This window comes from Arvicanthis niloticus, chromosome 14 (assembly GCF_011762505.2).
Source record: "Arvicanthis niloticus isolate mArvNil1 chromosome 14, mArvNil1.pat.X, whole genome shotgun sequence".
Lineage (NCBI taxonomy): Eukaryota > Metazoa > Chordata > Mammalia > Rodentia > Muridae > Arvicanthis > Arvicanthis niloticus.
Window position 1 is genome coordinate 35214246 of NC_047671.1, and position 24469 is coordinate 35238714.

Below are 24469 nucleotides of genomic sequence, written 5' to 3' on the forward strand. Positions count from 1 at the left end.
CCCCATTCAAACTACCAGAAAGGGACATAAGCTCTTTGAGACCACCTCACTTGTAGATTGAACTGTGTTAATTGCCTCCCATCCATATGTGGACTCTCTAACCCTTAGTAAGGTTGTACTTTGAGAGGTCCTTTAGAAGAGGTAACTGCTTTCGGTTATAATAAGGTAAAAAGGGCAGGACCCTAATCCAACATGATCATTGACCTCACAGGAGAAAGAATCACTGTGACAGCCCCCACACTATGGGGTTGAGGCAAGAGGAGTTTGAATTTGACAAGGAAAGGCATTCCCAACAACCTCGAGGTTGGGGCCAGAATGAACCATACAGCAAGGCTGTCCATCTCAACAGAGGAGGAAGAGGCAGAGACCAGAGTACAAGGACCTTTCCTGTCCTTAAAAATGACCTTTACTGCTCTCAAGGATGACTCTCGGTTCATCTGCAACATTCCAAATAGAACCTACTGGTAGGCAAGATGGTTCAGTAGGTAATAGCACTTGCCACGAATCCTGACGTCCTGAGTTCAATCCTAGAACCCATGTAAAGAAGTGACTCTGCAAAGCGGTTCTCTGACTTCTATAAATGTGCCATAGCATATACACACCCACGGACACAAACACACACGATAGATATAGATAGATAGATAGATAGATAGATAGATAGATAGACAGACAGACAGACAGATGCAACGAGAATGTAAAGTAACATCAATTCTGTCTTAGAATTATTTACTGAATACATGAGGATTGGGGCTTTGTGATTTCTAGATTGCTGCTAATTACATCTAGAAGACTCCTCAGTGCAACACCTCAGCACCTGTGAGGAACAAATCACTCCTATCAAGGCTGGCACACATATCCACAAGTCTGAAACTGCACCACCTCTTTATTTAAATATCTGAGAACTAGATGTGAATCCAGGAGGAGAAAGAAGAGCAGACTAAGCAAGCGAACAGCACATTTACTCCTTTCCTTCTATGAAGAAGTCAAAGGCCTGCATAGTGAGCTGAGTGTTGTGGCACACACCTTTAATCCCAGCACTCAGGGAAGCAGAAACAGGCAGAGCTCTGTGAGTTCGAGGCCAACAGAGTCTCTACAAAGTGACTCCAGGACATCCAGGGCTCTGTTACACAGAGAAATCCTGTCTTGAAAAACCAAAACCACCACCACCACCACCATGACCACCACCAACAACAAAAGCCTGCATAGTGAATTCCTAGCAAATCACACTCTGAAGGTTTACTGTGCTTAGTGGCAGAAGCCATATTCTAAGGTTACTGCTAAATGGGGCAGAAGCCCGTCAGCTTCAGGATTCTTCTGCTCCTTACGGCATCTTAGGAGCTGGAGAGTCATTTATACTTCGGTAGAAGCCTTCTCTTTCACAACAAATGAAGATAGCAAGTGAAGCTGTATAGATCTCAATAACAGAATTAAAGCCGGCTGACAAATCTTCTGTACAGTATAGAATTGAGGGGAGTGGGGAGAAAAAAACCATGACAGAATATGCCATGAGAGCACAGGTAAGCCTACATCCCAAATCATGCACCAGATGAGGCTGACCAATCAGCTCTCAGACACACCACAGGCTATGGATAGGTGGACAGCTGAAGGGCTTCTTTGTTTAAAGTGAGCCAGTGAGGACAGAGGTGTCAGTGAGGCCAGCAATAACGGACACAGAATTTGAGGTATAAGACTGTGACATAGCCCAGCAGTAGGATCTAACACATGCAATGCCCTAGGTTCAATTCCCAGTACTGCACAGGGTACGTGGGGGCCCATATAGCTGTACACTGTTGAGATCTAGAAGACGTGTGTAAGAACAGAGAAAACCCTTTAAGTTTTATGGGACAGTAGAATGACCAACCGCATCCAAATCCGAGGTCTCCATGAAACCTCTAGCTGTTAGCTAACCTCTATCGGCAAGAGTTACTTATTACTTAGCTTTCTTCTGCTCTGTTGCCTGCTGGCTCCCTCACAGAAGGCTGGCTGCCCCTCACACTCGCAGCCCAATAGGGGGTGACTCTAATTTTGAACTCCTCTCCCTAGTCTTATATCGCTGACCCTGAAATGAACAAGCAAAGAACTTCAAAAGCAACAGTGAAGAGCAAAGACTTAGACATCGTGGGGCCATGCAGACAGAAGCAGCCCGGGAGATCAGCTTTAGTGGGGAGGTTTCAGCACAATGAGAACAATGCAAAAAATAAAAATAAAAAATAAATAACTGAAACCCATGGGTGGGTGGGAGGGATCAGAGTTCCAAAGTAACTTTCTCCCATTAGATTGTTTCAAGTAACTTTCTCATTCTCAAAGTGAATTTGACCTCTGGTGATCTTAACTTCCCCAACTGTCTCCTGTTACAGCTCCTACTCCTAATAGTAAATAGTGGCTTACTATTTCAAGAATAAACTATCTTTCTGTCTCGAATCTCTAAGCTCCTATGCCACGTGGCCTCAGTGCTGCAGTCCTCGGTGGAAAGAATGCTCTTGAAGGAATCACCCAACCACACACTTTGTGGGAGAGAACCAATGAGATACAGTCTCACGGTTTCTGGGCTGGGAAGACGGTTCTGCTAGTGAGTACTCACTTTGCAAGCACAAGAACCTGAGTTCAATCGCTAGAACCATGTAACTATCATGATGCTTGCACACACTTGTGTGTGTGTGGGGGGGGGGTCTGGAAGCACAGAGATTGGGAGAGGGGCTATACCTGTCAAGCTCCAGGCCAGTGACAAAGCCTGTCTCAAAAAATAAAAATAAAAAAGGTGGATATCATTTCTTAGGAGAAATACCCACAAAGTTGTCCTCTGTATATCACACACACACACACACACACACACACACACACACACACACACACACACAAAAATGCTGTCACTGTGATATGACATTGTTGCCCTAAATACTGGAGTTATTCCTTCAGCATATATTTAGTAAGTGCTTTTGGTGGCTAAAACCTCTGTGTAGTGAGTTCTAGCCCCCAAAGAACACAAGGAAGACATGTTGATTAACCTACTATATCCATATGACGGTTACGATGGGAGATGGAAGGAAAGGTACCTAGTGCCTAAATGGCATCTTAAGGGGAAGCCTAGTAATAAAGGACCACCCATATTCACTCTACACTGCATAGCCAGATGTGTCTTCAGAGGATATATGTGCTCAACTACCCATCCCTGGCATTTTCTTTATTTTAAAAATATATTTATTTACTTATATATTGAGACAGGGACTTGTTATGTAGCCCAGGCTGGCCTTGAACTCACAAGCCTCCAGCATCACCGCCCCCTGAACCCTGATCACAAGAGTGTGTCACCATGACTAGCTGGGTTCAGCATTTAAACTTTTTCAGCACTGTTACAGGGACTCTGAATTTATCTTTGGAGTCTAAGAACTTGGGCTCAAATTCCACCTTCTTGTTTACTAGCTACAAGACCTTCAATAGTATTCAAGGTCTATAACCATCAGCCTTTTAGCTGTTAAAGAGAATATATATATATATATATTCACAAAAAGTCATGAGATCAGGATTAAGAGAACCTCGATCTTGCAGAAGGACAGGTTTTGGTTGCCAGCCCCCAGGGTGGGGCTCTTCACAACAATCTGTACCTCCAGCTTCAGGGGATCTGATCCCTCTTCTAGACTCCAAGGTGGACTCCATGGTCATGCATATCCCCACCCCCACCCACCCACTCCATATTAGGTGGCGTATGCTGACACACATACATAAAACTAAGGAATCTTACAAATAAACTATCACTTAGCATGTGTGTGAGCGCACACACGTGTGGGGAGGGCAGGACAACCTAAGAGGAGAGCAAGTTCTCTCCTTTCAACACGTGGATCTTAGGCTGTCAGGCTTGGCAGCAGGTATGTTTATCTCCTGAGCCTCTTGCAGGCCCTGAACGGTTTTGTTGTTTGTTTGCTTGCTTTTTAATATCCATGCATTTACTCATAGAACATACAAATTTATTTTCTCAAAGGAAAAAAAAATTTTTCACTCTGTGACTTAAAAGATGGACAGAGCCAACTTACCCTGTCCCTGTATCTAAAACAATTCCCTGGGGCAGGGGTGTCTAGAGTACACAGCACCCCAAGGCATACAACTATGCACAGTTCTAAAGACCCTTAATCTATTTGATACTCTAAATGGGGGAGACAGTTACTAAAGCGACATATACCATCCGATGCCAGATACCCTGGGTAATTTTCAACAACGTCACTACAACACACAGTTACACACCCACCTTTGTGCTTCACGAGGTCCCATCAGGTGGCCAAGTTTGTTCTGTCTAGGGGAATACTGATAAATAGCCACTCGGCAATCGGCAATCAGGACAATCCCCAAGCTCCCTGCTTCCTACCCTGTGTAGCCCGTCACGCTGGCCATCAACCTTGGCGGTGTAAGGCTACGGCATATGGTTGTTTCTAATTGTCTCCAAAACAAGAATGAGAATCTAGAAAAAGAGATATGAGGGTCTTAAAGAACAGGCACCAGCACCAAGGCACAACCTTTAATCAAATGGAGGTGTCCCGTCAAACAAGAACGGCTTCTTCCTGGAGCTTCCTGGTGAGGTGTATGGCTCCTGCTGGTGGTAAGCATCTGGGTGGCTCACCAGCTCTGTAAGGCAAGATGACACTGGGCTCTCTAGGAAAGTTGTTCCAGCTCATAGAAGATAGCTGAGTTCTTATGATTGCTACACCACTCATTTTTGCTTGTTCCATGTGACCAGTACAGTGAATTTAACTGTCAATATTTTTTGCTATAACGTAGTTGACAACCTTAGACATATCTTGGGTATGACCACGACCAACCAAACAAAATAGCCTTGGCTCCTTGAGGCTGAACAAATTCTTGTTGTTCCTGGCCTTTTCCTCCATGCAGTGTATACACACAGTACTCTGTCTTTTCTAGGGACTTTGCCAACATGTTACAACCCTCTTGGTTGACAAAAATGATGGTGGATGGATCAAAATGACATTCCAAGATTGCCAGTAGCTTTTCCCTTGTTTCTGATTCTGACAGGAGACCTTTTGTTCCACATGTCCGTGGGGCTTGCCTACAACAAGTCACTGAAGGGAGCTCCTGCCTAGATGCCCCATGGCTAGGGGCATGGTAGCCATGAACATGACTGTTAGATGATACTTGTTAAAGTTGGCCACCATCTTCAGGTTCTCAGCCTCATCTGTGTCTGGTTTTGGGTTGCTGACAGGCTTGCATGCCAGGATCTTCAGAACATCTAGCTCAAAGCTTCTGTAAATCATCCTATCTGCCTCATCCCAAACTCCACAGGTAGCGTTCTTCTGTACATCAATCAGATATCTTGGGGTTCATGTGTAGCCTAAAGCTTTGGTCTTCTCTGGAGATGCCACCAATGGCAGCCACATGAAACATACCTAGTAGCTTTCCATGCTTGGTGGTTTCTTCCTTAGTCTGCTGAGGCAAGTCACAGGTAGGAGCCAGAATGATAAAAGGGCCCTATCCTGACTCTTGCAGTTCTGGGAACTGTGGTGATTCAGACAAGTAACAGAATGAGGAAGACTGCTGTCTTGCCATGGCTAGTTTCAGCCATCGTCACCTATGATGTCATGGTTCTGTAGCACACTGGGAACTGCCAGATGTTACATCAGTGTTGGCTTCTTGTAACACTTAGCAATGGCCTCCAGGAGATGAAAAGACTCTGTCTGTGGTCACATGGGACTGGGAATCTTGCTACCTTTGGTGGTAACACTATAGTCCTCAAGGAAGATGCATCTGTCTGTCTGTCTGTCTGTCTGTCTGTCTGTCATCTTATCTAATGTCTGGGACGAAAGGTGATCCCAATGCTGCCTGGCTTGCTTCTCATGCGAGTCCTTCTTCCTCCTGCTCCTTCTCTTCCAGAGTTTGCTTCTTCCATCAAGTCTTCATAGAAATATGGCTGCTCTTGATTCTGCTGCTTTATGTTGATGTCCATAATGAATCATGAATTCCAACAAATGCATCCGGTGCTGTTCTTTGTTTTTAAGATTTGTTTTTATTATTATTACTTTTAAGTGAGAGAAAGGGTTGAGGTGGGGGAATGAATGAGAATATGTGTGTTTGCATACGCCCTATGCAGAGGTTGTGGGGGCCAGAGGCTAAAGCTACAGGTTGTGAACCAACCCTTGGACACTGGTGCTGGAAACTGCACTCTGGTCCTCTGGAAGAGCAGTGACCAGCAGCTTGGTGCTTTTTTCCTTTGTTTTTGTTGTTTGTTTGTTTTACAGGCATTTGTAGTCAATGGAGGTATCTTCAGAAACATCCTACTCAATGACAAACTTGTGGTCACTGTTCGGATGTAACACTGTGCAGTCCCTTGCGCTCTCTTCCTTCTCTTTCCAACCTTCACTACCATTCCTCCTCATATTCCTCTCCACTGGTCTCTTGTTCCCTCCTGTCTCTGCACTCCCAACATTCCAGAGTCTTCCAGCATCTTCCTAAATCCTCTCTTTTCCCCCTCTCTGAGCATCACCTATCACTCTTCCAGCTCCTGCTGCTCTGTGTGGCACATCACCCTCCTGCTGCTGTGACTTTAGAGTCTGAGCCTCTTGCTCTGCTTTCAAGAGGAGCGTGGACTAAGCTTCATCTTCCTCCTTAGTCTTTTCTTGGCCAGAATTCCAGGAGGATTCGTTAGAGCTTAGGTTTCTTACCACCATGTTCATCCTCTTCATTCTTAAGAGGCTCTGTTTATTATCTATTTATCTATTTATCTATTTTCCTTGGTCAAGGAGATAATCTTGTAATCACTTAAATTTAAGGTCCTAGTCCTGTCTAGGTCCATCATTGTCTTGATCTCTGTCCCTTTCCCTCATTCTTTGTGTCACTGCTCATTCTCTCTCTATAGACTTGGAGCAGGGAGGAGAGCAAGAGTAGCTGCCTTCTTCATGGCTATCCCTTGACTGATGCTTCTCGAATCTTTAGATGGGGAACTCCCGGTCCCAGTCTTTTATTTTTGTTCTGTCAAGAGTCTGTGATAGTTTCCTATGCTCCTTGGAAGGTGATATATCCAGGTCCTTTTCGGTCAGACAATTCTCCTACCACTCTGCACCCAAAACCCTAATTCCCCTTTCTTTGTGTTTCCAGATCCCTGAAGATCTTGAGTACATGTTCATTTGTTTGTTTGTTTGGGACAGAGTCTTGTGTGAAGCACACTGGCCTCAGATCTATTATGTAGCAGAAGATGACATTGGATTTCTTACCCTTCTGCCTTTCTCTCCCACGTTCTGGGATTCCACACACAAGATACCATACCTGGGTTTATGCGGCGCTTGGGTGATCTAAGTCTGGCCTTCCTGCATGCTAGGAAACACTTTGACCACTGAGCTTTGACTATAGCCCCAATCCTGAACGCTTTTGTAGTAACAGGAATATAACTAGAATTTTCTTAGAACACGTGTCCTTTGGTGATACCACATTTCTTTCCAAGCACTTTCAAATTGTTATTAACATTTTGAAATGTAGAACATTCACGTGGACAGAAAAGTAACTGTTCCTCACACCCCATTCTCCCCTGACCAGGTCCCAGTCTTCACTCCCTACCGTCCTCACTGACCACCCCACCCATCCAGTGTGCTTTGTGCATCTGAACAGTCAGGCTTGGGTCGGCAAGGAGCTCATCCTCTGGCTTTTCCATTGGGCTACAACCCTGGGCAACTTCCTGTGTCTGGACGCGATCCTTTCCTTTCTGTTTTGCATGAACACAGTTAGAGTAAATGTTTTATTGGGGTTACAACTTTTTGTGACTGACAAATACTTCTAATCATAATTTGAGCAATAGATGGTAGAAAAAAATTCTAGAAATATATTTTCATCCGCCTTGATCTTCCTTTTGCCAAAACCTCATTATTTTTGGAATGTTTTATATAAATCGCATAATCACCGTGCTACAACTTAAAAGAACAATGTTTTTTTTTTTTTTTTCTTAAATTATTTGGAAACATCTGCTCTGTCTTTTACATGTAACAGGATCATCTTCTTTGTGTTGATGCTGGAAAATCGCCCGCTGCTACAGTATCCAATCAGTCACCCCAAGGCGATGTCAGCTGTCACCTGTGACTGTGGCGGCGATTTCCCTCCTCTGTCTCTGCCCACTCTGGGTGAGCTGTCAAGTTTCTAGTTTCTGACGTGCGTTTACATCACTCCATGACATCTGACAGCAGTGAAAGGCCACAGAAAACTGCTTATTGATCAGAGCAAAACTAGTTGACGGAACAGATGAGGATGTATCACAGAGATGCGGCCACGTTCGGGTGATGACACTTGCTCCCCGCACACAGAAGCCTAATGGAATACAACTTCATTATATCATGCCACTTGTGCTTACAGCGCCGAGCCCGCCTCCTGACTGTTTTGTCTATGTGGTGATGAGGGCAATCTACTCGTGCTGGTTTCAATGTCTCACCATCCCGATTTGTCCGTGAGCACTTGCAAACTACCTGTGACTCTGTCCTGACAAATATACCAAGAGACACTGAAGTCTCAATCTCACTAAAATCTAATTGCACAGTCCTCTTTAAAAAAAAAAAAAAAATAGAATTACCATTTAGTGTGCTATAACTACTCAGGTGAAAACTTTGATAATACTGTGCAAAGAAGTTTAAATGTTTCAAGACTCCCCACCCCCCACCCCTTTGTTGTACTGTCAGGAAAAAAAAAAAAAAAAAAAGAACAAAAACTGATGAGTCGGATACAGTTGGAATCTACTTATAAATAGAACTTAATTGCTTCTCAAACACCAAGACACCAAGTCTAAGGCCCTGTGCCCACACACTGTTCCTTCTGGCTTTAAAGCTAATAGCGCCAAATACTTCCCCTTTCCAATGCCAATGCGGCTACACGGCTGTGAAGTTACGAATCCGTTTGTGTCTGGAACAGGTACTGTGAAGTCACACAGAGGACTGCCGAAAGGGAGAAGAGAAGGTGCCAGAGAGACCGGCTTGCCGGTGCCTGGCTCTCTCCAGAGCCATGCTGCTTTTACCTCACTCCCAGATTGCTCCCTTGAGAAATTTCCCCGTATTATGAAGCCCCACACCACCTTCATAACTTGGCCACATCTGCATCCTACTTGGCCCTAAGATTTCCCTTTGAATAGATTGGTTTTGCTCCAATATAAAGACAATTTTATGCTCCAACCAGGAAAAGAAAGCCAACATCACTTGCCATAAATAGAAGGTCAGAGTAAGAAAGAAGGGCCGTTTTTAAAAGTATGCTTCAAACGGAAGGTTCTGGGCTGGAGTTAGCTCTCTTCCTTCTTAAGAGAGATTAATAATGTCAAGGAAAGCTTGAGGAGACATCTTTTTAGGTGGGTGGTAAGAAAAGACGTGGAATTAGAAGCAAAGAGAGTAACTGTCTCCCTGTGATGTTACACAATGTCTAGGCACCTGAATCATTTTCTGATCACTGAGGACTGCGGGCAACCCTGGGAACTCCCGTCCTGCAGAGCGGACACTGACATCCTGCTGGCTTACCCTGCCACTCTATGGTCACTGAACCCTGTGCCTCTCCTTCCTCTCATCTGTAAAGAATAAATTAGCAGTATGGGAACCGAACCACAGGGAGCTCCTCCAAAAAACAACTGCCATTAGGGGTGTGAAGTGCCTGGCATGGCATCTGGCACTAAGAAAATGTTGAATAAATGTAAGCCTTTATTATCAATTTCTTCCTCTCTGCTTATATAGACCTCATTTTACAAAAACAAAACAGAACAGGATGGAGGCGGAAGAAATCTGGACTCACTCCAGCAGCCTCCTTGTTAGTAAAGATCACATTTTGTTCCTTTGCTTCAATCAAAGATCACCCTACGTATGACAACACTTGTTCAAGCACTTCCTACACTATGTATAGACCCACCCCTCGGCTGTATAGACACACCCCTCAGCTGTATAGACACACCCCTCGGCTGTATAGACCCACCCCTCAGCTGTACAGACCCATTCCTTGGCTGTATAGGCCCACCTCTCGGCTGTATAGACCCACCCCTCGGCTACATAGACACACCCCTCAGCTGTATAGACCCACCCCTCGGCTGTATAGACCCACCCCTCAGCTGTACAGACCCATTCCTTGGCTGTATAGGCCCACCTCTCGGCTGTATAGACCCACCCCTCGGCTACATAGACACACCCCTCAGCTGTATAGACCCACCCCTCAGCTGTATAGACCCACCCCTCGGCTACATAGACACACCCCTCAGCTGTATAGGCCCACCCCTCAGCTGTATAGACCCACCCCTCAGCTGTATAGACCCACCCCTCAGCCACAGTGCCAACTACCTAACACTCAAAAGAAAAAAGATAAGTTACCCTCTGGGACATGCATTTTCAGGTCAGGCAAAAAGCATCAAGCAAGAATTGGGACTGGCTGAATGAACACACTGCCTTCCCTTCTAAAGGCCACGGCAGCATGGGCAGGATCATGGGGGACATTAATTATCACATATCCTACCATTTCATGTAATTTGCTTCAGTCTTTGTATTGTGAGATAACCAGAATTAAAGTCTTCCCTTTCAATTACCCAGACCGGAATGTATGTGTTAGCACCTTAGCAAATCCGCTGCTTCCAAATACTTGGGCTTTATGCTCTTGGTCTTCTAAAAAACTGACTGGAGTCAGACTCACGCTGCTGTCCTCACTCTCTGGACTTGCACTGAGTAAGGAAAACAACAAGCAGTGTTCAGAACACTCCTCGTGAAGCAGGTGACAAGAGAGGGGTGTGGTAGAACCGAGGCTGAACCACATGAAGGGAGATAAGGCTGAGAGTGAGGGGCACCATGGCTGTCTCCAGACTGTCCAGGTTCACTGCTCTTATCGCTCACAACTATCAAGGCCTCATGTCATTTGGGATAAGTTATAAGATTACCCTAAGACTGCAGAGAAACTATAAATCTGTGCACGCACGCGCACGCGCACACACACACACACACACACACACACAGAGGCTCCACACTCACGAAAGCTCTTTGTGTTTACCGCAAGAGTCTATGTTTTGTTTTTCAAATGTGTGTGTGTGTGTGTGTGTGTGTGTGTGTGTGTGTGTACGCACATTTATAGGTACCACAAGTGTACAAGTGCCCACAGAGGCCACTGGGCATCGAATTCTCTGGAACTGGAGTTACAGGCAGTTTTAAGCTGGCTGATGTGAGTAAGTACTGGGCACTGAACCCAGCCTTGGGTTAACAGATTTATACATGTATGTTCTTATATACACATTTTTTTGCCCACCCCTTGGTTGTTATTCTAATTTTATCTCCATGCCTAATGAACACCTTACCAGAGAGTAAATATTGAACTGTGGTTGAATGATTAATTGAGTCGGCCAGGATTCATTTGACTATAATTTACCTGGGAGACCAGAGTTCCTTCAACAGGGATGGCAATGATTTGTAGAGTAAAAGTAACACACACTTGAGTTTCTAAGTAATATTTATACATATGTAAAGTATGGGCATAGTGTGACCTTACAGACAGGCGTGGCAGCTGAGTACACATATAAAAAGGACCTTAATCCAGTACCAACTCAGGCAAGCTCCAGTCAAGCGGTCAAGGCCTGATGCTGTTCTGTGACAGCTTTGGGGTGTAGTTAGAAACATCTGTATATCCTGGCTCCTGAGTGGGTAGCAGGGCCACTCTGATCAATACAGTAAAGACCCAGAGTCACACAGCCTTCTACCAGGTAGTGGGACCTCACTGTGCACTGGTGCAATGAACTCAACTGTCAAGTTTAACCATCCCACACACCTCTTCTTGAGTCCCAGGCCCCGTCTCCCTCCACCTACCATACAAATAAACAAATGAACAGACAAACAGTCACCAAGAACAGAATATCTTCAAACAAAATCTCCCAGTCCAAGATGTCTGCCTGAAGCCCATTTTTATGGGGACATTCACTGAGAACTCTGAAGCCATTAAGATCGACTCTTACAGATTTAACCACCCACCACCAGGCTTTCCCATGGACGGCTGTATGTGCCCTCTCATGAACAGAGGCACCTCTGAACACACCTTGATTGCCTGGCTGTCTTCCTTCCACAAGGAAGCATGATCATGTGGCCTTGTATTTTTTTTTTAAGTTAAATTCCATGGGATTTAACTGAAAGTCAAAAAGAAAATTAATTCTAAATTTATTACCAGTGAAAATCATTTTGCTTTTTGGGTTGATTTACTCTATTGGTCAAAGCTAATTTACAAGATTCATTTATGTTTTTTATATGCCTATCAGCATTTTCCTGTATGTATATATGTATTATGTGTGTATCTGGTGCCCATGGAAGCCAGAAAATTGTATCAGATCCCCTAGAACTGAAGCTGCAGTTGGTTGTGAGCTACTAGGTGGTACTGGGATCGGACCCAGGTTCTCCTCCAATCATGGCAAGTGCTGTTAACCTCTGAACTATACCTCTAGTCCCACGGTGTGTGTGTGTGTGTGTGTGTGTGTGTGTGTGTGTGTGTGTGTGTATAAAACAAAACCAAAATGCAATCTGATATGTATGTGTGTATATATAAAACATATTTTATATTATATATTTATTATATATATTGGGTTTTTCATTTTGTTTTGCTGTTTTTTAGCAAACTGATTTATTGTAATATTTTATTTATGTGTATATAATATATTATATTGCTTATTAATAATATAATATTGATTATATATTAATATATAATATAATTATAATATATATTATAATATGTATATTGGGTTTTTTGTTTTGATTTGGTGGTTTTTTTTAAAGACAGAGTTTTACTTGGCTAACCTGGAAATCACAAGAGATTCTCTGCTGTCTGCTTACTGAGTGCTTGAATTAAAGGTGTGCACCACCATACCTAGCTCACAGAATTAATTATAATGAGTATTCTGACCAGGTACTAAATATATTAAGTTAAATTATCCAATGACTACATAAATTACTAATAAAATGCATACACTATAAAAAGCAAATTATAATGACAAGACAGCTTTTAAATCCTAGGAGTTTGCAGAGGAGGCACTTAGACGGTGAATGAACTTACAGTAATCAACATATTTTCTGGGCGTTCCACTCGGTGGCTGTTTTACTTCAACAACCCATCATTTCCAAGCTCTCCTTGCTTGTAGTGTTTAAAGCTGTATTATAACACCAGCCTGAGTGTCTACCAATTGATGAACAGATAAAGTGTGGTTCATATATATCAGGGGAATACAATTCCACCATAAAACCTCCTCCTGCCGCCCATGACAACATAAACAGAATGAAGGCCATTATGTGAAGAAAAATAAGATGGAAAGATAATGGCAGCACCACGTGATCTGACTCACACAGAATCTAAAGCCCTTACTCACAGGCTGGAGGTGTAGCTCAGCTGGTAAAATACCTGCCTAGCATGAAAAGAGCCCTGGGTTCAGTGCTCATACATGCGGGCATGTCCCACCAATCCTAGCACAAGAAAGATGGAGGCAGGAACATCTGAAGAACAAAACCCTTCTCAGCTATGGTCCTGGAAACAAATCTTCATTATATTCCTGTAAGCAATGCTAATGAAAGTCACTGGGTCTTAAAAAAAGAAGATATGAAATGGATATGACTGAAATATATTATGTACATGTATGGAAAGGGCACAATAAAATCTATTATTATGTGTAACTAATATATGCTAACAAAAACATGCAAAATTTAAAGGTTTTAATTTTAATATACATTGTATGCATACCTTTGTATGTGGTTACTGAAAAGTATATTTATGAAAGTAACATGGAACATGTCTGTATAATTAATAGAGTCTATTAAATGGAAACAGTAATCCGTGATGGAGGACATTATACATTCAACAGAGCAGCTTATTAAACATATGGAAAATTGTGAAACATATCCGTTTCAAACAGATTTAAATTGTCATTCTGCTTTAAATTACACAGACACTCGATACTAACCCAAAATTTATGGGTAATTAAGAAACAAAACTCAACATTAAACACATAGTCAAATACTTCCCAAATTTAAAAGTGATCCGATGTGGCTGGCCCTTTGCTCATCTCACCGGGAAGAAATCAATATAGTGAGGGTCCCAGCACACAGGAGGCGCCTGGATACAGAAAGCAGAGGGTGTGGGTCAGGTCATGGACCAGCAGATGGACAGAACACTGCTGCTGTGCTATACAGCACAGACAATGGCAAAAGCAAAACATAAAAACAGATAAACCGCAAGCAGCTCCATCCTGGGCTGTTAGGAAGGCACAGAGAGAGTCAAGGTTCCACACTGGGACTAGACTCTTTGCTTACAGGAGAGCACAGAAGGTGGAACTCCTCCGGCCTAAGAAACAATACCTAGGCAGACAGACCCAAGACTGTTACAACTGTTACGATACACCCGGACAAAGGTGACCGATGACATAAGCTGAATCTTGAAGAATGGGCTGAGAGAAGGTTTGAGAAGAAGTGAGGACAGGATTGGGAAGGGGTTTGACAAAATCGCAACTGTAAGTCTGACACCCAGACCACAGACAGACAGAGGCAGCCAAGGCAGAAAGACCAGCTCAAGAGTGGTGTACAGAGACATGGTGAGCAAAGGTGGGTGTGCAAGGCAGAACCCAGGAATGGAAGCACCCAGGAAGCTGGGACCAGGAGCCAAGTGCATAGCCATTTATAGAAAACAGACAAATACCCAGATAGGGGAACGGTTGGGGGGAGAAGAGGAGGGACGGGTACTCAGGAGGAACCATTTCATTTTGGAAAACTAGGTGGCAAGCACTTTCCTCACTATAAGGTGCAGAGGTCAAAGAAGACTGTGGAAGTGGGAGGGCACAGTGCACCCGGCGGAGGAGGAGGAACAGGATCGGATTTGCATGTACAGAGACAGACTCAGTAAGAAGCCAGACAGGGCATGGCAATGCCACATGAGCTGCTGCAGATCCTAGGGACAGACATCTGTGGCACTGTGCTTTCCACAGGGGCCACAGTCAGATGAACAAACCATACATGTATGACACAGGCCACCGACACGGTGGAGGGCCCAGAAGATATGGCTTAGTGGGAGAGTACTTGCCTGGACCTGGGTTTGAGCCCTGGTATTTCTTTAAAATAAAACAAACAAAACACCAGGGCATGATAGCTCATGACTAATTCTAGTTCTGAAGAGTCAGGGCAGTAGGAATAGTGTGAGCTTGAGGCTAGCCTGAACTATACAGTGAGTTCCAGGCCAACCTGTCCATAGAGTGATCCATTATCTCATACAAACAACAAAGCATTCCGGGCTAAGCGTAGTCCCAGCACTTGGGGAAGGGGAGGCAGGCAGGCAGATCTCTGTAAGTTTGAGGTTAGCCTAGTCTACTTAGCAAGTTCCAGGTCAGTCAAGGCTTCATAGTGAAACCTTGTTTGAAAAAAATCTGGAAGACTGGCGGCTGGAGAGTTGCCTCAGCTAATTAAGAACACTGGCTGCTCTTGCAATGGATCCAGGTTTCATTCCTAACACTCACCTGTAGCTCGCATCCTATGGAAGTCCAGTTCCAGGGATCTGACATCTCTTCTGATATCTGTAGGCATGCACATAGTGCACATACGTACATACATACATACATACATACATACATGTAGACAAAGCACTTATACAGAAAAAATAAAATAAGTAAAGCCAATTTTTTTTCTTTATCTGGAAGACAAATTAGTGAAAAGGCGATGACAGGAGTCAGTCAGAAGAAAAGAGTGGAGCGGCCATGGGAAGCGGAGCAGTGAGCACTGAGGCCGAGGACGAAGGCAGCAGTGGACACTGAGGCCGAGGACCAAGGCTACATGAACTACCTGTCTCCTGCATGGAGGCTTCTAGTCAAGGCGCCCAGTCCTCTGATTACTTCAGTCTTGAGTATCTCCTCACAGTCTGCCTAGGTTCCTGTTGGTTTACTGTAATCTCTTCAAATAGCCTGTAAGTTTCCACAGGAGAGACACTGCATTGTGTAACTCTCCCGATACTGCCCTGTGCACTTCAAAGCACGAGGTAGAAACACAATAAATTCTTGTGGAATGAAAACAAGCCGCATTTCAAGAGGTCCAAAACTTAGGTAGACTGTTACAGTTCTTCACTGTAAAATCCTAGCAATGTTTTATCATTTTTCAAAATACACAAATTATTTCCCTGATTCCAAAGTGAGCACCACATATATTAGTAGAGGAATAAAAGCCAGGTTTCCAGGTCTAAGAAGCCCTCACCCTTCTCGACTACACTTCTGATGGCACACCACACCCATCTCCGTATGGCCATACAGAGTTGTAATATCAGCACCTTTTCCTGTACACACACCTGCCCTGCATTCCTCCTGCTCCTAATTGTTAATGGATGTTTTACATTTCATATTTTAAAACTTGCATATATATACACACATATACACACATACACACACATGCACACACATATATACACACATACACATATATACACACACATACATACACACACGCATATATATATATACACACATATATATATATATATATACACACACACACACACATAAACACATACTTATGTATACACATACATGTACATATACATAGGGATAACAATGCCAGGTGATGGATATACTAATTAACTTGGTTGTTCATTATATATATATATGAAATGCCATCTTCAACTCTTTAAATATATATAATTTTCAACTGTCATTTATACCTCAATAAAACTGGAAAATGGGGAGGGAGGTGTCAATATTTTAAAACTGTTTCTACTAATCTCTTGGTTTTTGTACTTAGGAGTGGAGACTTTCCCCCATTGCTTTGAGAACCACCCCCATAAAAGCATATGGTATGTCCAGAGACCAAGAGCTCCCTGGACACTTCAACTTTAAGGTGCAGAGAGCAGAGAGCCCACACTGCAGTGTGTGTTTAATGAGCTTCATACTATTCAACTGGAGCCTACATGTTGATTTCTTCTGACACCATGAGAGCTGAAGAAATAAGTTTGATCTGAGTATTGTTGCTCTTGCCACCAGAGCCCTCAAACATCTGTTGTCAGGACCTATTACACAAGGGTTCAATATTCCCTCCAGACATCCGTGGCAAAGACCACAGGAGTAAGGACAGAGGGGACAGGCCGGAGGCTGGCAGCAGGGAAGAGTACAGACTACAGCAGGTAAAGGCAAAGCCCAAGACTTTCAAAACTGGTAGGACAAGCTTGGCCTAGTGGTGCATGCCTATAATCCTAGCTGCCAACAAGCTGAGGCAGTAGGATCACAAGTTCAAGGCCTGCCTGGGATATACAGAATAAAGTAAAAAGGCTGAGGATGTTGACTCTGAGGTAGAAAATTTGCCTAGCTTCAAGTCCTGTGCTGCTCAAAGCAAATCACGGAGGAGGACATGCTGACCAGGTAGCTCATAGCTCAGTGGAACAGTACTTACCTGGCATGCTCAAGGCCCTGGGTTCAAGTCTCAGTACAGGAGAGAGAGAAGGGAGAGGAGGGACAGAGGCAGGAAGGAAGGAGGAGGGAAAAAGAGGGAAGGGAAGGAGGTGATAGCTCAAAGCAGGACAGATAGTTCACCACAAATGATGCAAGGAGACAAATAGACTGTAAACCTGTAGCTCCCCTCCCCAGGCCCCAAAATTATCGGAATACTTTAAAGGGTTTTTTACTCTAATTCCAAGAGCCTGGCTTACCAACCTGCCCCAGAAACCACATTCAGTCTGCCTGCTTAGTAACTATACATCCTGGAACACTTCCAAAGTGTCCTGTCCTTCTAGCCTCCAGACAGTGTCTGAACAGACAATACACGAAACACATCTCCACATGATCCAGATTTAACAGGGGTCAATATGCGCTCACACCTAACTTTAGTCTCATTTCTTTAATAAGTAAAATGTTGGCATGGCAAAACCAGCTCAGAAGGTAAAGGCGCTTGCTGTGCAGGCACAAGCCCTAGCAATCTGAGCTCAGTCCCTGGAACCTACATAAGGGTAGAAGAAGAGAAACCTCCATAAAGGAAACCTCTGGCCTCTGTACCCCCTTCCCCCCATACGTATGCAGTAATAATTAAACCCCTTATATAACCTCGACATCACTCATGTCTCTTTCCAGTTTTGAAAACTCAAAAACAGAAAATCTGAGCCCAGCCCATAAACACACCTCTGAGTGTTAGTGTAGCACTCGAGCCCTGATCATGCCTCATGATCAGGGCATGGGGCATTCTGCATGGTGTTACACTGCCTAAGGGACTTGGATTTAGGGTTTTGGGATATATATATGTGTATACACACACACACACACACACACACACACACACACACACACACACATATATATATATATATATATATATATATATATATAGTATTACTTCTCTAAAAAGTTGTAAGTGGAAAAGAACTTTTTAGAGAAGTAATACTATATATATATATATATATATATATATATATATATATATATATATATACAAGCACTGCTGTCCCTGGGTGCTCTTTGTGGTATCTTACAGCCACTTTGCCCTTACCACAAAATAGATCTCCATCTTTACTGTATAAATGAGGGACAACAGAATCCCAGGGGATTTACCTGTGACTTTGGAAAGCTTAAAGCTCACACCCTAAAGCCTCACCCAGACACACTCCATCCGCACGGATCTTTTCCACATCATTCTTTATGAACACAGCAGTAACTTCCTTAGGAACTGACCTTACGTAAGTACTTCAGATACGGCATCACTGTTCCAGCCTGCCCCGTCCCCACACAGACACAGCTTTCCAGGACACTTATGCAACCCACTCTGCATGCTGCACCGAGATCCACGTTCTGTGATGTCTATTATTTCTAGCAGTGAAGCGTTGCAAGCGAGCATACTTCTACCCCCTCACGCCAGTAACAGGACATCCAAAGTACTCAGTACTTTCCTGAAGAGGCGGGGGGGGGGGGAGAAAAAGATGACATGAATCTTGTTTAGTGCAGTCTCAGCAATGTGGAAAACATCGCCGAGATTATGAAACATGATTAGGTAACCGGTTTTTCTCTCAGAAAAACTAAGAAAAAAAAAAAAAGAAGAAGAAGAAGAGTAGTTTGATGAGCATGTAGAACTCCTAAATATTCTTGTAAAAAAAATTCTCAGATACAAACATTCCCTCCACAGTTGATGCTTTATTATCTTGTACACACACACACACACACACACACACACACTTAATAAAGCCTATCCTTCTCCAAAGAAAAGTTTCTAAAAATACATTCTTTACCAGGAGAGAGACAGACACACGTGCAAAATGGTCCACTCCCTCAGTTTAACACATCAGCCCGTCTGTGTGTTGTGTTCAGATTCTGGCCAATGCACCCAACATTGTAATCTTCATATGCACAAGAGCTCACTTAAAGGGGGAAGAAAGAACACGTTGTGTTTTCTTAAAGTAGCTGAAGAAGGTAACTTCAGATATTAAAAATGGGGGGAAATGAGAGTAAGTACCCTTGCTTACTGTGGGGAGCTGTTTGAAAAACTTGTAATGGTGTTTAATTTGAAAACTTAATGACATCTCTGATTTTCATTTAATGCACACAGTGACACCTACTGGTGCAGCAACGAGACAATGGGGCTCAGAAGATCCATGCACAGGCGGAAGTTTCACAGACATGTCTCCTGTTAAATGACATTTGACTTGAGCGTGCTATTGTGAAAAGCGAGGGGACGAGAACCCAGTGCCTGCCTTCCAATTTAAGGCTGGCAGGGTTGGGAGCTTTTACTCCGCTGCTCCATTCATAATTTCCAGAATCCATAAGCATGTCTGGCTAGTGGTTAGAGTTAAGCCTCAGACCTCACTGGGGCCATTATGTTTGGCCCAGGGCAGTCACATAATGTGATAATTGTTGAAAGTCACATAAACCAAGAACATGGTGGTAGGGAGGAGTCAGCTGCTTCGTAAACAAGCTGTGGCTGGTTTTAAATAAGCTGCGGGCTATCACAGAAACAAGGCAAGACCTAAGAATATCTTTTCTGCCTGTACACAGGCTGTTACAGAATTCCACCACAGAGAATGAATAAACTCAATGCCAGGCAGCTGGAAAAACAAAACAAAACAAAACAAAACATGGAGTAGGTAGAGAACCCACTCAGTAAGTTATATCTGTTTAAAATAGAACAGCCCGGGACATGATAAGATTAGAAGCTCCAGAGAGGACATGATAGGTGTATAAGAACCTGAGAGACTAAGCCAGCAGTTACTAACGGCTTCAGTCAAGCCAGAAGACCAGAAGATTGCCATGAATGTGCATGGTAAATTCTGTCTGTAAAGGTACTCTGTTGGCAAAATTACCTTAAGAACAGGATGTGCAACTCAAATGCCAAATATGACTGATGAGGGTGGCTACATTATATTGCTAAGGTTCCTAAGGCAGAATCAACAGTGCTGTGATCTGTTAGCAATGTCTGGTATGGGTGTGGAGAAGGAAAATTAGAAATGTGTGCCAATGGTCTGCAACTTCATTATCATAAGCTTAGAAATAAGCGACAAAGCTGGGTATCTTAGATAGGGTTTCTGTTGCTGAGATGACACACCTGACCCAAAAAGCAAACTGAGGAGGAAAGGGGTTATTTGGCTTATACTTCCAGATCATAGTCCATCATTGGAAGAAGGCAGGACAGGAACTCAAGCAGGGCTAGAACCTGGAGATAGGAGCTGAAACAGAGGCCATGCAGGAGTGCTGCTTACTGGCTTGCTCCCCCTGGCTTGTTCAGCCTGTTTTCTTATACAACCCAGGACCACCAGCCCAAGAATGGTGCCAACCACAATGGGCTGGGCCCTCCCCCACTGATCATTAACTGAGAAAATGCCTTATAGCTGGATCTCGTGGAGGCCATGTCCTCAACTGAGGCTTCTTTCTCTCTGATGACTCTAGCTGGTGTCAAGTTGACACAAAATCAGCCAGTACAGTGGGCAGTGGTGGCACATACCTTTAGTTCCAGCCATTGGGAGGCAGAGGCAGGCAGATCTCTGAGTTCAAGGCCAACCTCGTCTACAAAGTGAGTTCCAGGACTGCCAGGGCTACAGAAAAACCCTGGTTTCGAAAAATCAAACAGCAAAAAAGTTAATAATAATAATAATTTTTAAAATATCTGCTCTGTAAGCTTTGGAAACTGAACTCGGGTGTTCTGCAAGAACAGCACGAGCTCTGAAGCACTAAGCCATCTGCCTAGCAACATAACCCTGTGTCTGTTTGTTAGCCTGACTCTTTGAGTGAAAGGTATTTGAAAAGAAATCCTCTTTACTTTAATGTTGTCAAAAATACCTAGGCTGGGGTGTGGTTTAGGGGTTGAGCATCTACCTGGTATAAGACCCTGGGCTCCATCTCTAGGAACACAGACATGCACAAACATGCATGCTCACATGCAGACACACACACAGACACGCATGTACACGCAGACACATATACAGAGACAAGCATACACGCACAGACACATGCACACACGTGCGCGCACACGCTCGAGCACACACACAGGCATACATAGTCACACACAGAGACATGCACACACAGACATTCACACAGGCACATGCACACAGACAAGTAGGCACACACAGACACACACAGGCACACATACATGCATGCAGTAGGCATTATAATTTTGACATCACTACCAAATACCCACATATTATCTGCAAATTGATCCTAAAAGCTGAAAACTATAAGTGGGATTTACATTACTTTACAATAGAATGTATATGAAGACAAAATATGCTAAAGTTATTCGTGGCAGCAGGAACCCTCAATAGTGAAGAAGCATGGAACTAGGACAAGAAGAAACGTGTAAGGAAGTCATTCAGGGTCAAAACAATGATACACAATTAAAGAAAGGCCCGAGCTTTGCATAATTGTTGAAAATTATGTAATGCTGACATTGGAGAGACTCAGCGGTTATGGGCAGTGGTGGTCTTCCAGAGGGCTGAGGTTCAGTTCCCAGCACCTACATGGCAGTTCACAACCATTTGTAACTTCAGTTCCAAGGGATCCAACATCCTCTTCTGGCTTCCAAATATGCACACAGTACACAGATATACATGCAGGTAAAATAGGCATACATATAAAAATCTTTTTAAAAATGTGTATTACTGAAATCCCCCATAACTGGGAGGAAGTTTAGTCCTAACTAAAACAAACCGAGCCACTCTTGCAGCTCATTAGCTGGAGGAGTGCGCTGCAGATCTATAGAGGGGGCATTTATGTGAAGCTTCCTCTGGAAATTAATGTGTGCATGGCTCCCTACTGAAGAAGGAAGGTCAAGGCAGGACTGTGCAATGGGTTGTACAACAAAAGCAAGAACAAGACAGGGAGGCTGGAGATCTCAAAAAGAGACAAGCCAAGTCTGTTTTGAGTCATCTGGAAAACTGTCTCATTACCAACAGGCCCTCAGCCAGTAGGAACAACCCAGGTGTAGTTAAAAAAAAAATCTAAAAGCCCAAATAGCTGACATCCTGATCAGATAACTTGGTGTGCGTGGTTCCATGTGAACTGTGAACTCAAATGTGCACATTTACACCGAGTATTTTTTAAAAACTAAACCAACCAGTGTGGTGGTGTCTCACACACTTAATTCCAGCACTTGGGAAGCAGAGAAAGGAGGATCTCTGAGTTCAAACACTGCCTGGTCTACAGAGAAAGTTCCAGAATAGCCTGGGCAACACAGAGAAAACCCTGTCTCAAAAAAACCAACAAAACAAATAAAAATGAGATGACTTAATGAAACTTGGCAACTGTAACTGCTCAATAGGTTTATTTACCATGATTTACTGAAGAATCTTTATTTTAACTAAAAAGATTTATTTTTACTTAGAAGCACAGCATAACAGTTTATTTAATCTCATCCTGCTTCTATAAGAGTCTGCAGCTGATACTGAGAATTTAGCAAACACTGAAGTACATTTAACCACTAAGTACGGCGTGTATGAGGGGCCTTAGGCTTAATCCCCCAAAACAAAATATATGTGGACAAAACACACACACACAAGCATGCATGCACACATATATATACAAAATATTAATCCACTGTTCTTAGCCCACTTTCCTTCTGAAACATGTCTAGCCATGTAAGGATACTTCAATCCAGGTGCAGAATATAATTGTTCTTCCTTACCTCACAGTGAGATCAGATAGATAGATGGATGGATGGATGGGTGAATAGATGAATGGATGGATGGATAGATAGATAGATAGATAGATAGTCCCTAATCTTCAGTTTTTATTTTTTATATTCTGAGAGCTTGGGATTGAGCCAAAGGCTTGCACATGCTAGGTGTACATAGCCCTATAGCTGAGCTACATCCTCAGTTCCCACAAATCTAAATCTCATTCAAAAGAAAAGAAGAAATCCCCTACAAACCATGTTAACAGAAACAAACAAACTGCTTATTAAACTGATGTCATGACAACACAGACAATCCAAGGACACTGTGAACACAGTACTCTGTGCAGCAATGATAGGGTGACCTGAGACAAAGCGGTGATGCTCCGAGGAGAAAACTTTACACCTGAATTCACATGGTAGGTAACCATCGAAATCACACACCCTGTAAAATTACTTCCAACTGAAAAAAATTACCATCGGGACACTTGCAAAAGGTCAAGGTGAAACGTAACCGGGTTCCATTAAAACACAGAACTGAACAAAACTTATCAGACAGTGCAAATGTTCTAAAATCTGAAAGAAAAAAAAAATCATAAATCCAAACCGCTTCTGGTCCTATGCAACTCAGAAAGGTGTTATCCATTGAATATGACGTATGGAGTGAGGAGGGTACTTATGAATATGCATGATACACAGATGAACATGCTTTCCAGCTCTCTACTCTAAGGGTCTAGAATCTTAAGTTTCTGTCTTTGGAAAAGCCTGGAACTAGAAAAGTCTAAAATGAACTGACATATTTTTAGACAGAAAGCAAGAAATGGCACTCAGAAACAAGTAGGGTCATGCCCTTAGGTCATCAGAATGGAGGGGTCATGTTTTCAAATAATAATAATAATAATAATAATAATAATAATAATAATAATAATATGTCATTTTTTTAAAAAGTCACGAGTCTATAGATAGTGGAAATGAAGGAAAGGGTGAGCCTTTCTGTAAAGACGGGTACCAGGTAATGAGTATGGACGAATTGGTAGAATTAGAAACCCCTTAACAATTAGTGATAAAGCAACTCACTGAGGAAAACCCATCCCTCTGCTCCATCACTGGATCAGTGGGTGAGGTGCTGGGATTTGGGATTGACAGTCTGAGCACCACTTAGTTGTCCCATATTCAGTGCCTATACATCTGTCATTGGTACATCATTGGTATGTTATTTACATGTGAGTTCATGTGTCTGTATGTACACATGGAGGCCAGAGGACATCGAGTGTCTTACTTTATCCCTCTCCACCTTATTCTTCTGAGTCAGGAGTTCCTTACTGAACCAGGAGCTTATTGGTTTTTCAGCTAGACCAGCTGGCAAGGCCCCAAGACTCTCCTGTCTCTACCAGGAGTTACTGGTGAACACA

General features: G+C 43.2%; 1 protein-coding gene and 1 pseudogene across 1 annotated transcript in view; both read right to left on the bottom strand.

Moving 5' to 3' along the window:
• The window catches only part of Snx24 (sorting nexin 24), a 141883-nt gene that overhangs the window by 76840 nt on the left and 40574 nt on the right, over positions 1–24469 (bottom strand). The gene's annotated exons all lie outside the window — the stretch shown is intronic.
• Positions 4508–6377, bottom strand: LOC143434418 (putative ATP-dependent RNA helicase DDX23; annotated as a pseudogene).